Here is a 14,022-nt window from a genome sequence, read left to right as displayed (position 1 = left end):
ATCTGAATGTGGCAGACCCATTGACTAAACTTCCCTCACAAGCAAAACATGATCACACCTTAGTACTCTTTGGGTGTTAATCACATAGCGATGTGAACTAGATTATTGACTCTAGTAAACCCTTTGGGTGTTGGTCACAAGACGATGAGAACTATGGGTGTTAATCACATGGTGATGTGAACTATTGGTCTTAAATCACATGGCGATGTGAACTAGATTATTGACTCTAGTGCAAGTGGGAGACTGAAGGAAATATGCCCTAGAGGCAATAATAAAGTTATTATTTATTTCCTTATATCATGATAAAATATTTATTATTCATGCTAGAATTGTATTAACCGGAAACATGATACATGTGTGAATACATAGACAAACAGAGTGTCACTAGTATGCCTCTACTTGACTAGCTCGTTAATCGAAGATGGTTATGTCTCCTAGCCATAGACAAAGAGTTGTCATTTGATTAACGGGATCACATCATTAGGAGAAAGATGTGATTGACTTGACCCATTCCGTTAGCTTAGCACACGATCGTTTAGTATGTTGCTATTGCTTTCTTCATGACTTATACATGTTCCTATGACTATGAGATTATGCAACTCCCGTTTACCGGAGGAACACTTTGTGTGCTACCAAACGTCACAACGTAACTGGGTGATTATAAAGGTGCTCTACAGGTGTCTCCGAAGGTACTTGTTGGGTTGGCGTATTTTGAGATTAGGATTTGTCACTCCGATTGTCCGAGAGAAATCTCTGGGCCCTCTCAGTAATGCACATCACTTAAGCCTTGCAAGCATTACAACTAATGAGTTAGTTGCGGGATGATGTATTACGGAACGAGTAAAGAGACTTGCCGGTAACGAGATTGAACTAGGTATTGAGATATCGACGATCAAATCTCGGGCAAGTAACCTATCGATGACAAAGGGAACAACATATGTTGTTATGCAGTCTGACCGATAAAGATCTTCGTAGAATATGTGGGAGCCAATATGAGCATCCAGGTTCCGCTATTGGTTATTGACCGGAGACATGTCTCGGTCATGTCTACATAGTTCTCGAACCCGTAGGGTCCGCACGCTTAAAGTTTTGATGACAGTTATATTATGAGTTTATGAGTTTTGATGTACCGAAGGAGTTCGGAGTCCCGGATGAGATTGGGGACATGACGAGGAGTCTCGAAATGGTCGAGACGTAAAGATTGATATATTGGACGACTATATTCAGACATCGGAAAGGTTCCGAGTGATTCGGGTATTTTTCGGAGTACCGGAGAGTTACGGGAATTCGTATTGGGCCTTAATGGGCCATACGGGAAGGAGAGAAAGGCCTCAAAGGGTGGCCGCACCCCTCCCCATGGACTAGTCCGAATTGGACTAGGGAGGTGGGCGCCCCCTTCCTTCTTTCTCCTTCTCCCTTCCCTTCTCCTACTCTCACAAGGAAAGGAGGAGTCCTACTCCCAGTGGGAGTAGGACTCCCCCCTTGGCGCACCCTCCTCCTAGGCCGGCTGCCTCCCCCTTGCTCCTTTATATACGGGGGCAGGGGGCACCCCATAGACACAACAATTGATCAAGTTGATCTTTTAGCCGTGTGCGGTGCCCCCCTCCACCATAGTCCACCTCGATAATACTGTAGCGGTGCTTAGGCGAAGCCCTGCGTCGGTAGAACATCAACATCGTCACCACGCCGTCGTGCTAATGAAACTCTCCCTCAACACTCGGCTGGATTGGAGTTCGAGGGACGCCATCGGGCTGAATGTGTGCAGAACTCGGAGGTGCCGTGCGTTCGGTACTTGATCGGTCGGATCGTGAAGATGTACGACTACATCAACCGCGTTGTGATAACGCTTCCGCTTTCGGTCTATGAGGGTACATGGACAACACTCTTCCCTCTCGTTGCTATGCATCACCATGATCTTGTGTGTGCGTGGGATTTTTTTGAAATTACTACGTTACCCAACACCTCACCACCTTCTCTTCTGTAAACCACCATCCTATGATGGTCTCCGCATCTTTGGGTGTCTCTGTTATCCTAGCACCGCGTCCACGCCACACAAACTCGCACCACGTGCAAGTCCCATGCGTCTTCCTTGGCTACCGTCCTAACACCAAAGGTTACCGGTGCTATGATCCTGTCACTCATCGTGTGTACACCTCGAGGCACGTGTACTTTGTCAAGACGGTGTTTCCTTTTTTTCAGGTCTCTCCAGCTTCGGCCCCTTCGGCGCTGGGTCCCGTGCTCCCTTCCCGGAGTGATGCGCGGCGGCGCCCACCGGAGCCACCCCGGAACGACGCCTACTGCTGCCGCCACCCGGTTTTTCGACTCCCTCCCCAAAGGTCGAGTGTGACCGGGCCCTCGGGTCCCCGACTCCCTCCTACGAGGTTGAGCCAGTGGGTAGCCCACCCGCCACCCAGGCTGGCGCCACCACCCCGGCGACGGGCTCGAAGTCCTCCTCGCCCGCCGCCCTCGACGCCGCCGTAGGTGCCTCCGCCGCTGCCGGCGCCCCCGTATTCGCTGCGGCCCCTACCGCCGCCGCGGCCCCCACTGCCCCCGCTGGCCAGGCTGCTCAGCCTCTCGGTGTGATGACCCGTGCCCGAGCAGGAGTGCTTTGGCCGAGCATGCGCTACTCCTCCGACGAATATGTGTGCGCCGCCTCGACGTCGACGCCATCACCCATCCCCACCTCCGCTCGCACTGCCCTTCGGGATCCCCATTGGCTAGCTGCGATGCAGGAGGAGTTTGATGCCTTACAGCACAACCGCACGTGGCAGCTTGTTCCGCGACCCCCTCGTGCCAACATCATCACTGGCAAGTGGGTATTTCGCCACAAGACTCGCCCCGACGGTTCTCTCGAGCGCTACAAGGCTCGGTGGGTGGTTCGTGGATTTCGGCAGTGAGCGGGCATGGAGTTCACCAACAACTTCGCCCGGTTGTTAAACCGGGCATGATCCACGCCGTTCTCCAGTTGGCGGTCTCGCGCGCCTGGCCTGTGCACCAGTTAAATGTTTCCAATGCCTTCTTGCATGGCCACCTTGCTGAGTAGGTGTACTGTGAGCAGCCCACTGGCTTCGTCAATGTCGAGCACCCAGACTTTGTGTGCTTGCTCTCCCGTTCTCTTTACGGGTTGAAGCAGGCGCCTCGGGCCTGGTACCAGCGTATCGCAGCCTTCCTGCAGTCTCTGGGATTTCGGTCCATTCGCTTCGATGCCTCACTCTTTGTGTATCATCAGGGAGCCGGCACTGCATATCTGCTGCTCTACGTCGACGACATCATCCTCACGGCATCCTCCCCTGATCTCCTTCAGCGGCTGACTGCTCGTCTTCGCGATGAGTTCGCCCTCAAGGACTTGGGGCCTCTGCACTACTTCCTCAACATCGAGGTGGTCTGACGGACTGACAGTTTCTTTCTGCATTAGCAGAAGTACGCCCACGAGCTTCTGGAGCGTGTCGGTATGCTTAACTGCAAGCCGGCGCCCACCCCCATCGATACGAAGGCGAAGGTCTCTGCTTTGGAGGGGTCTCTCGCGTCCGATGCAGCGTTCTATCGCTCCATCGTCGGTGCTTTATAGTGCCTGACGCTGGCTCGACCCGACCTACAGTACGCTGTCCAGCAGGTGTGCCTCCACATGCACCCTTCACGTGACTCTCACTGGACTTTGGTGAAGCGTATTCTCCGTTATATACGCGACACCATGTCTTTGGGACTCACCCTGACGGCCTCCGCCTCCATCGACCTCGTGGCCTACTCCGATGCCGACTGGGCTGGCTGCCCTGACACTCGACGCTCCACATCAGGCTACTGCATCTACCTTGGGCCCTCATTGATCTAATGGTCATCGAAGCGGCAGCCCACGGTCTCCCGCTCCAGCGCCGAAGCAGAGTATCACGCCGTGGCTAATGCCGTGGCCGAGTGCTCTTGGCTCCGTCAACTACTCCAGGAGTTGCTTTGTGATGTTCATAAGGCCACTCTTGTCCACCGCGATAACGTCATCGCGATCTACCTTTCCGCCAACCCGGTGCACCATCGACGTATGAAGCATATTGAGCTCGATATTCACTTCGTGCGCGAGCAGGTTGCCCATTGGCCGTGTTCGGGTTCTTCATGAAGGAAATATGCCCTAGAGGCAATAATAAAGTTGTTATTTATATTTCCTTATTTATGATAAATGTTTATTATTCATGCTAGAATTGTATTAACCGGAAAGTTAGTACATGTGTGAATACATAGACAAAATAGAGTGTCCCTAGTGTGCCTCTACTAGACTAGCTCGTTGATCAAAGATGGTTATGTTTCCTGAGCATAGACATGTGTTGTCATTTGATGAATGGGATCACATCATTAGAGAATGATTTGATGGACAAGACCCATCCATTAGGTTAGCATAATGATCGTTTAGTTTCACTGCTATTGCTTTCTTCATGACTTATACATGTTCCTCTGACTATGAGATTATGCAACTCCCGAATACCGGAGGAACACCTTGTGTTCTATCAAACGTCATAACGTAATTGGGTGATTATAAATATGCTCTACAGGTGTCTCCGAAGGTGTTTGTTGGGTTGGCATAGATCAAGATTAGGATTTGTCACTCCGTGTATCGCATAGGTATCTCTAGGCCCTCTAGGTAATGCACATCACTATAAGCCTTGCAAGCAATGTGGCTAATGATTTAGTTGCGGGGTGATGCATTACGGAACGAGTAAAGAGACTTGCCGGTGACGAGATTGAACTAGGTATGATGATATCGACGATCGAATCTTGGGTAAGTAACATACCGATGACAAAGGGAACAACGTATTTTGTTATGCGGTTTGACCGATAAAGATCTTCGTATAATATGTAGGAGCCAATATGAGCTTCCAGGTTTTGCTATTGGTTATTGACCGGAGATGTGTCTCGGTCATGTCTACATAGTTCTCGAACCCGTAGGGTCCGCACGCTTAACGTTCGATGACGATTTATATTATGAGTTATGTGTTTTGGTGACCGAAGTTTGTTCGGAGCCTCGGATGAGATCACGGACATGACGAGGAGTCTCCAAATGGTCGAGAGGTAAAGATTGATATATTGGAAGGTTATATACGGACACCAGAATGGTTCCGATAAGGTTCGGGGATTTTTGGAGTACCGGGAGGTTACCGGAACCCCCCGGGAAAGTTAATGGGCCTAATGGGCCATAGTGGAGGAGAGGAGGCAGGCCACGGGAGGTAGCGCGCGCCCCCCTTGCTCAATCCTAATTGGACAAGGGGAGGGGGCGTGGCCCCCCTCTTTCCTTCTCCCTCTCCCTCCTTTCCCCTTTCCCTCTCTTCGTTGGAAGGAAATGGGGGGGGGGGTCGAATCCTACTAGGAATGGAGTCCTAGTAGGACTCCCCCTCTTGTCGCGCCCCCTTGGGCTAGCCTCCTCCTCCCCCTCCTTTATATACAGGGGCGGGGGGCACTGTCGTGGTAACGATTCCGACAATAAGAGAGGGGTAGGATAAAGGAGCATGATCTATCGAGATGCATATGGGTGACACGGTGGTTTTAGCGAGTTCGGGCCTTTCACGGTGGAGATAACAACCCTACGTCTCGTGCTCCGGAGAGGCTTGTTTTATCTTATTATGTATCCGGAGATTACAATGGGAGGAGAACGGATCCCCGTAGTCCTGAGACTAATGGTGAAAAAGAGAGAGAGAGATGGAAGAAAAGAGCCCCAAGTATAGTGGTGGGGGGTGGCTTATATAGAGTGCGCCACCCCCTCACCTCCTATGTTACAAAGTGGGGCATGAATGCCATAATGCCAGCCCACTACCAAGCCCTCACCATGAGAATGATGCCGACTGCTTTGCTGCCTGCTGGTCTTCGTATATCCGAGTGAGTCACACGGTCGAGTGGTGAACTGTCATCCGAGTGGATGATATACTGCTTGGTCGAGTGGATAGTATGCTGCTTGTCCGTGTGGATAGTATGTCTGTATGAAATTTATCTGGACCCACATGTTGTGTGGACCCCATGCTTTATGATATTTCGACCCTTCATGGGCCTACCTATTATGTGTATCCCCAACATTAGCCCCCAAATCGATTGCGATTTTGTAGAACGAGTTTGTGAAAGACACAACTTGGCCCGAGTGATTACGGAAATACTCGGTACCTGTCATCGTACTTTCAAACAAACAAGGTTTGAACAAAATCTCAATGGATTCCGGCACTGCGCTTCCCGACTGATCTGGGGTAAGTGCTCGAGAGGAGCAACTTGGTGACATTCGATCATCTCTCGAAAGAGGTTAACTCATGATCAGAGTATGGATGTGTCATTAAATCTAGGCAACAACATTGACGCATGGACTGCTCTCTCGGTGAGATGCCATTCTTATCCCGGAGGAACGTCAATACGAGTCGACTCTAGATCCAAACTTATGAGTTTCACACTTTGAGTCCTAGAAGAAGGCTCAAAACAGGTCTACGGAGGAGCGTTAAACTCACCTTATAGCAATTTTTTTGGAGTGATTTGGAGTTGGTCCTGCATCGAGTAACTGATTACTCGGAATTTCTTCACGCCTGGAACGTGTCTTTTTTTGTTGTTTCGCCGTCACTCGGACCGGGAGGACCGTTCCGAGTGGATACCATTCCAGTGGGGGCACGCTGAGTGCACCCACTGGGTGTAGTCACCCAGCCGGTGCTTGCTGCCCCAATCAGCAAAGAGCCTTTGCTGCTCTACATTGCAGCCACGGGACAAGTTTTCAGTATAGTACTTACAGTCGAGCGGGAAGAAGAAGGAAAAGCCTTTAAAGTTCAGCACCCAGTATATTATGTTTCTGAAGTTTTGACTCCATCAAAGCAAAGATATCCTCATTATCAGAAGCTTGTATATGGGATTTATATGACCACGAAGAAGGTTGCACATTTCTTCTCTGACCATTCCATTACAGTCGTCAGCGATGCTCCATTGTCAGAGATTCTGCACAACAGAGATGCAACTGATCGAGTGGCAAAATGGGTGATTGAACTCCTTCCCCTAGATATCAAGTTTGAGGCAAAGAAAGCCATCAAGTCCCAAGCAATAGCAGATTTCGTTGCCAAGTGGATTGAACAACAACAACCGACTCAAGTTCACTCGGAGCACTGGACCATGTTCTTTGATGGTTCTAAGATGCTAAATGGCTCCGGTGCTGGGGTAGTGTTGGTTTCCCCCCGAGGAGATAAGCTCAGATATGTTCTCCAAATTCACTTTGATTCCTCCAATAACGAAGCAGAATATGAAGCACTCTTATATGGGTTGCATATGGCCATTTCACTCGGCGTCCGTCGCCTCATGATCTATGGTGACTCAGATTTGGTGGTTAATCAAGTGATGAAGGAGTGGGACGTCAGAAGTCCAGCCATGACTGGTTACTGCAATGCAGTGAGAAAGCTAGAGAAGAAATTCGAGGGGTTAGAGCTTCATCATATACCCCGACTGAAAAATCAAGCAGCTGATGATTTGGCAAAAATAGGTTCCAAAAGAGAAGCCATTCCCAGCAACGTGTTTTTGGAACACATCCACACACCATCAGTTCAAGAGGATCCTTTCACCAAAGAAGCCCCGCAGCCAAAAAGTGCCACAGTTCCGACTAAAGTTGAGGTTCCAGCAGTGGTCAACCTGATCATGGAATTTTTGGTCATCACTCCCGACTTGACGGTGCCGTACATCGCGTACATCCTAAGGAAAGAACTCCCAGAGAATGAAGAAGAGGCTCGACAGATCGTCCGTCGATCCAAGGCCTTTACTGTGATAAAGGGACAGTTGTACAGGGAAAGCGCGACTGGAGTCAGTCAGAAGTGTATAACACTAGAAGAAGGTCGAATAATTCTTGACGATGTCCACTCGGGGACCTGTGGTCATCATGCGTCCTCTCGGACCATTGTGGCTAAAGCATACCGAGTGGGATTTTACTGGCCAAGAGCGAATGAAATGGTGAAAGAAATACTCGGCAAATGTGAAGGATGTCAGTTCTATTCCAATATGTCACACAAACCCGCCTCAGCCTTGAAGACCATTCCCCTCGTCTGGCCCTTTGCTGTTTGGGGATTGGATATGGTTGGACCACTGAGAACTGGCAGGAGCGGCTTCACTCATGTGCTGGTAGCAGTCGACAAGTTCACTAAATGGATTGAAGCTAAGCCTATCAAGAATCTCGATGCCTGCACTGCTATCAGTTTCATCAGAGAGTTGATGTTCAGATATGGAGTTCCGCACAGCATCATCACTGATAATGGGTCAAACTTCGATTCCGACAAGTTCAGAGCCGTTTGCGCTTCTCAAGGCACACGAGTCGACTACGCTTCAGTCGCTCACCCGCAGTCGAATGGACAAGCAGAAAGGGCAAATGGCCGAATTCTCAAAGGACTGAAACCCCGACTGATGCGTGATCTCAAGCACGCAGCAAGCGCATGGGTCGACGAGCTTCCATCAGTTCTTTGGGGATTGAGGACCACTCCTAATCGGTCAACTGGACGAACTCCATTCTTTCTGGTCTATGGAGCTGAAGCAGTTCTGCCGAATGACCTGCTTCACAATGCACCCCGAGTCGAGCTCTACTCTGAAGATGAAGCAGAACAAGCTCGGCAGGACGTAGCCGACCTCCTAGAAGAGGAAAGATAGATGGCCATGATTCGATCGACTGTCTACCAGCAAGACTTGTGTCGATTCCATGCCAGAAATGTGAAGAGTCGAGCCTTCCAAGAAGGAGACTTGGTCCTCCGAGTGGATTAATAGAAACCGCACAAGCTCGCTCCTACTTGGGAAGGCCCCTTCATCGTCACCAGAGTTCTCCACAACAGAGCATATCACCTTTACAATATCGAGCATAAGAAAGACGAGCCACGGGCTTGGAATGCGGAGCTTCTCTGCCCCTTTTATACTTAAGTACTCACTCGGATGAGATGTAATAAGAAATACTTCTGTAGTTTATTTATCAAAGACAAGAGTGTTATAATTTTCCCAGTGATTGTTGTCGCTTTTGTTTACGTAAGAAATCCCCCAGTGGGTAGCTTAGCTGCGAATCCTTTTCACCTAAGTTTGTAAAAGAAAATTCCTACCGAGTGACGAGCAAGCCTCTCACTCGGAGGCTTAGCTACGAATCCGTTTCGCCTAAGTTTGAGAAAATCCTACCGAGTGGTGAGCCAGCCTCCCACTCAGGGGCTTAGCTGCAGTCCATTACTCACCTAAGTTTGAGAAATCCTACCGAGTGGTGAGCCAGCCTCCCACTCGGGGGCTTAGCTGCAATCCAAGTACTCACCTAAGTTTGAGAAATCCTACCGAGTGGTGAGCCAGCCTCCCACTCGGGGGCTTAGCTGCAGTCCAAGTACTCGCCTAAGTTTGAGAAATCCTACCGAGTGGTGAGCCAGCCTCCCACTCGGGGGCTTAGCTGCAGTCCAAGTACTCGCCTAAGTTTGAGAAATCCTACCGAGTGGTGAGCAACCCTCCCACTCGGGGGCTTAGCTGCAGTCCAGTACTCGCCTAAGTAAATCCTACCGAGTGGAGAGCGATCCTCCGACTCGGGGGCTTAGCTGCAGTCCAGTACTCGCCTAAGTATTTAAAAATCCTACCGAGTGGAGAGCGATCCTCCCACTCGGAGGCTTAGCTGCAGTCCAATACTCGCCTAAGCATTTAAAAATCCTACCGAGTGGAGAGCGATCCTCCCACTCGGGGGCTTAGCTGCAGTCCAGTACTTGCCTAAGTATTTAAAAATCCTACCAAGTGGAGAGCGATCCTCCCACTCGGGGGCTTAGCTGCAGTCCAGTACTCGCCTAAGTATTTAAAAATCCTACCTAGTGGAGAGCGATCCTCCCACTCGGGGGCTTAGCTACAGTCCGGTACTCGCCTAAGTTAAAAAAAATCCTACCGAGTGGAGAGCAACCCTCCCACTCGGAGGCTTAGCTGCAGTCCCATTACTCGCCTAAGTTTGAAAACATCCCGATCCGCAAGGACGACGAGGTGCAGGTCGACTACTACCTTCTCCTTCGGAGCTACGCCACAAATACAACATGTGCTCCATCCCGATCCGCAAGGACGACGAGGTGCATGTCGACTGCTATCTTCTCCTTCGGAGCTACGCCACAAATACAACGTGCGCTTTACCCCGATCCGCAAAGACGACGATATGCAGGTCGACTGCAATACGTGCTCCATCCCTTCCTGCAAGGACGATGAAGTGCAGGTCGGCTGGATTTTCCACCTCAGAGCTACATCTCAAGCACAAAGACTATTCCGAGTGAAGAGCAAAGTCCACTCGAAGGCAAATGCAAGCATATTCAGAAACAAAACAAGTTCAGATAAATCTTAAAGGTTCCAAACCGCAAATCAAAGTACTCGGGCTCTCAGCCCGAAGGAGTTTAACGGCTACAAAATCCACTTGGCATTCCGAGGCAAATTTAAGGTGGGGCATAAAAGTTTGTTCACTCAGCGGGAGGAGGACTGGCAGGCTCGACATACTCGTCCAGGTCGACACCATCGGCGATCCGAGTGGCGGTAGCAATGAAAGTCTCCATAAAGGATCAGAAATCATGCTTCTTGGTGTTGGCGACCTTGATCGCTGCCAGCTTATCTTCTCGCGCCTCTTTACAGTGGACACGAACCAAAGACAGAGCCACATCAGCGCCACACCGGGCAGAAGACTTCTTCCATTCCTGCACTCGACCAGGGGTCTCGTTAAGTCGAGTCATCAGAGACTCGAGGTCATTCTGAAGCGTTGCCCTTGGCCAAAGTGCCGTGTCGATCCGTGACGTGGCGACCTTCAGTCGAGCCAAGTAGTCAACAATGCTGTCGATGCGGGATTCCAGTCGGAGCAGGTTCATAGCAGTTTCATCCTTCATGGGAGAGTTGATGGGGTCCAAGTTTGGTTCAATCCGCCTAGTCTCCTCCTCGAAGTCTCGGCAAAACTCTGCATGCACAATCCGAGGATGAGTCAATATTCATACAACGAATCGACGGGGATAAACCAGTCGGAACAGGGTATATACCTTCAAGCTTGATGAACAACTTCTTGGCGAGGCTCCTCAGATAGCTTTCCAGATCGTCCCTCCTGCGAGAAATGCCTTCCATCTTCTCGTTCAGGTTGAACTTGTCCTTCTTTAAGCGGGTTACCTCCTTGTTGGCTTCGTCCAGGGCAGATTTTATCTTGGCGTTCTCTTCCTCCAATTGGCCGACTGAAGCCAGCTTCTGTTCAGCCAGAGCCGTTTGGCCATCAGCCTTCTTCCGTGCAGCAGCCAGATCTTGATCCTTCTTTACCAGAGCCTGGTTCAGTTTTTCTGAAAAGAAATGATGCTTGGTTCAGGAAGAGCAGAATGAAATCCGGGTCTAAGGCAAACCAGTCGACAAAACTTCCTTACCATTGGTATCATCCTTGGCCTTCTGCAGCTCTGACTTGGCCAGCTCTAGGTCAAGGTTGAGTTGAATTTGCTGCTTTTTCAAGTCGGCAAAGTGAGCTCCAAGGTCACAAGATTTCTGCAATCAGAGAGGATGGGTTATTTCACGGAGGTAAAAGGACAAAGATTACAGTCGACTGCCCGCAGTCCACCATAGTCTCGGAAACTACACCCAGTGGGTGCACTTAGCATTCCCCCACTGGTTCAGTTCACACTCGACGAGACCTTTTCAGCACGAGTGCCAAAAAAAAGAAAGACAGCAACAAACGAGCTCTTCAGACCATAGTCGACTGCCAGCAGTCGACCACGGTCTCGGGGACTACACCCAGTGGGTGCACTTAGCGTGCCCCCACTGGTTCAGTTTACACTCGACATGGCCAGACCAGACCGAGTGAAGAAATTAAAAATTCAAGACTACAGTCGACTGCCCGCAGTCCACCATAGTCTCGGGGACTACACCTAGTGGGTGCACTCAGTGTGCCCCCACTAATCCAAAAATTCAACTCAAAGTATGGATTTGCTCAGTAGCAAGTCGAAACACCCAGTGGGTGTACAGATGCAAAGATCCTTGGAAAGAGAGTTTTAAGGTACCATATCCTAACAGAACAAGCCAAGAGAGTAAGTCGACGTGCTGCTAACCTGAACATTGCTTTGGAGAGCCGAGCTGGCATCATAGGCGGCCTGACTGGCATCTCGCACCATCTTCATCTTTTCCATCATGATACCTGCTTGGCGTATGGCTTCTTTGGCAGCATTCACTTCGTCCTCTGGGACGTGATGAGTGGCAAAAACTGAAGGTGGATCGGCAGGAGCTTGAGCAGTCGACGAAGAAGGCAGGGCACTCGACAGTGGCACGGTGAAGGTAACAGAAGCCTGATTGGCATCACCAGCATCCTGAACGACTGGTTCCGCTATCGGCGTTGAATTTGGCACCTTGTCCGCAGGAGTTTTCCTACTTTTCCTCATCAAAGGCCTCTCTGGCTCTTCATCGTCATCATCGGGGAGGTCAATGATGTTGGGTGCTGTTCAAAGATCAGTTGCCAAAATTTACATCACCCAAGGATATATATTACAGTTGAAAGCGACCAAGTAAAGACAGAACGATGGAGACCGTACCCAGATTGGAGGTAACCGCATCCTCCATTGCCTCATCCTCATCCCTGTAAGCTGAAGTCCCGGAAGTAGCAGCGCTGCTAGTTCCAAGGTTCATCTAGTCAAATCAAGGGGAAAATAAACAACAAAGAGCATCGAGTGAATACAAAGGAAGACACTCACGCAGAAGCGACGGGGATGTCAATCTTAATCTTCGGCAACGCCTTCCGAGGCTTTTGCACTACCTTGGGCTGCTTTGACGCCTTTTCAGTTGGGGCCGGTGAAGACGTCCGAGGGCGCTTTGAGGACTGGCCAGTCTGAGCAATTGCCTTTTCATGGGCGCTCGGACGGTCTTGGTTGACCTCGGATCGCCTCTCCCTGCGAGGAGGCGACTCGACTTCTTCTTCGCCACTTGAGTCGTCGCTCTCCTCGTTTTCCTCTCCGTCAGAATGCCAGTCGCTGCCGCTTGCCTCTCCCTCTGGATCTTGCTCTTGCTCTCCGTTGGGCATTGAGTACATTTCGATAAGGGCATGGAAGAAAACAAGTAGAACAAAAGTCAGTCGACAAAGCATAAGCAAGTGCACGATTAAATTTAAAATTACAGTCGGAAGCTCAGAATTGGACCTTGTCTGGTACGTGGGACTGGTCGAGTGGAGGAATTCTCCTGGCTCCCCTGGGGTTATCTTTGTTTCCCGTGATGCCCGTCAGCCACCCCTCCAACGTGTCATCCTCGACCTCCTCTGGGTGGATCCGAGCGGTGTCCCCCGTGCCCGAATACATCCACATTGGATGGTCTCGAGCTTGAAGTGGTTGGATACGTCGCCGGAGGAAGACCTCCAACAGATCCGTACCAGTCACCCCATCGCTGATAAGCTGAACTACCCGTTCGACCAGCACCTTAACCTGCGCCTTCTCCTCCGGGATCACCTTCAAAGAGGAGGGCTTCCTCACTCAGTCCATGGAAAAAGGAGGAAGTCCAGTCGACTGCCCTGGCGTCGGCTGGTCTTTACAATAGAACCAGGTCGACTGCCATCCACGGACCGAGTCGAGAAGAACCATGGACGGAAAAGAACTTTTACCTCTCATCTGAATCCCGAGGCCCCCGCACATCTGGATCACTTGAGTTCTCTCGTCACTCGATTGGCCTTTTTCACCATCTGGGAGCGACAGGTGAAAATGTGCTTGAAAAGACCCCAATGAGGTCGACAACCCAAGAAATTCTCGCACAAAGACACGAAAGCGGCAAGATACACGATTGTGTTGGGAGTGAAGTGGTGGAGTTGCGCCCCAAAGAAATTCAAAAATCCCTGAAAGAAAGGGTGGGGAGGCAAGGGAAACCACGGTCGACGTGGGTGGCGAGGAGAACGCGCTCACCCTCCCGAGGTCGTGGCTCGGTCTCCTCCCCCGGAAGCCGCGCCGATCCGTGAGGAATCAGCCCTCCATCAGGCAAGTCGTTGATGTCCTCCTGACGAATCGCCGAGCGGATCCAGTCGCCCTGGATCCAGCCCCGCGGCAGGCCAACCCTCGAGGAAGATCCGCCCCG

This window comes from Triticum aestivum, chromosome 4B (genome assembly GCF_018294505.1).
Source record: "Triticum aestivum cultivar Chinese Spring chromosome 4B, IWGSC CS RefSeq v2.1, whole genome shotgun sequence".
Lineage (NCBI taxonomy): Eukaryota > Viridiplantae > Streptophyta > Magnoliopsida > Poales > Poaceae > Triticum > Triticum aestivum.
The sequence above is the reverse complement of the archived record's forward strand: the minus strand, read 5'-3'. Positions refer to the sequence as shown.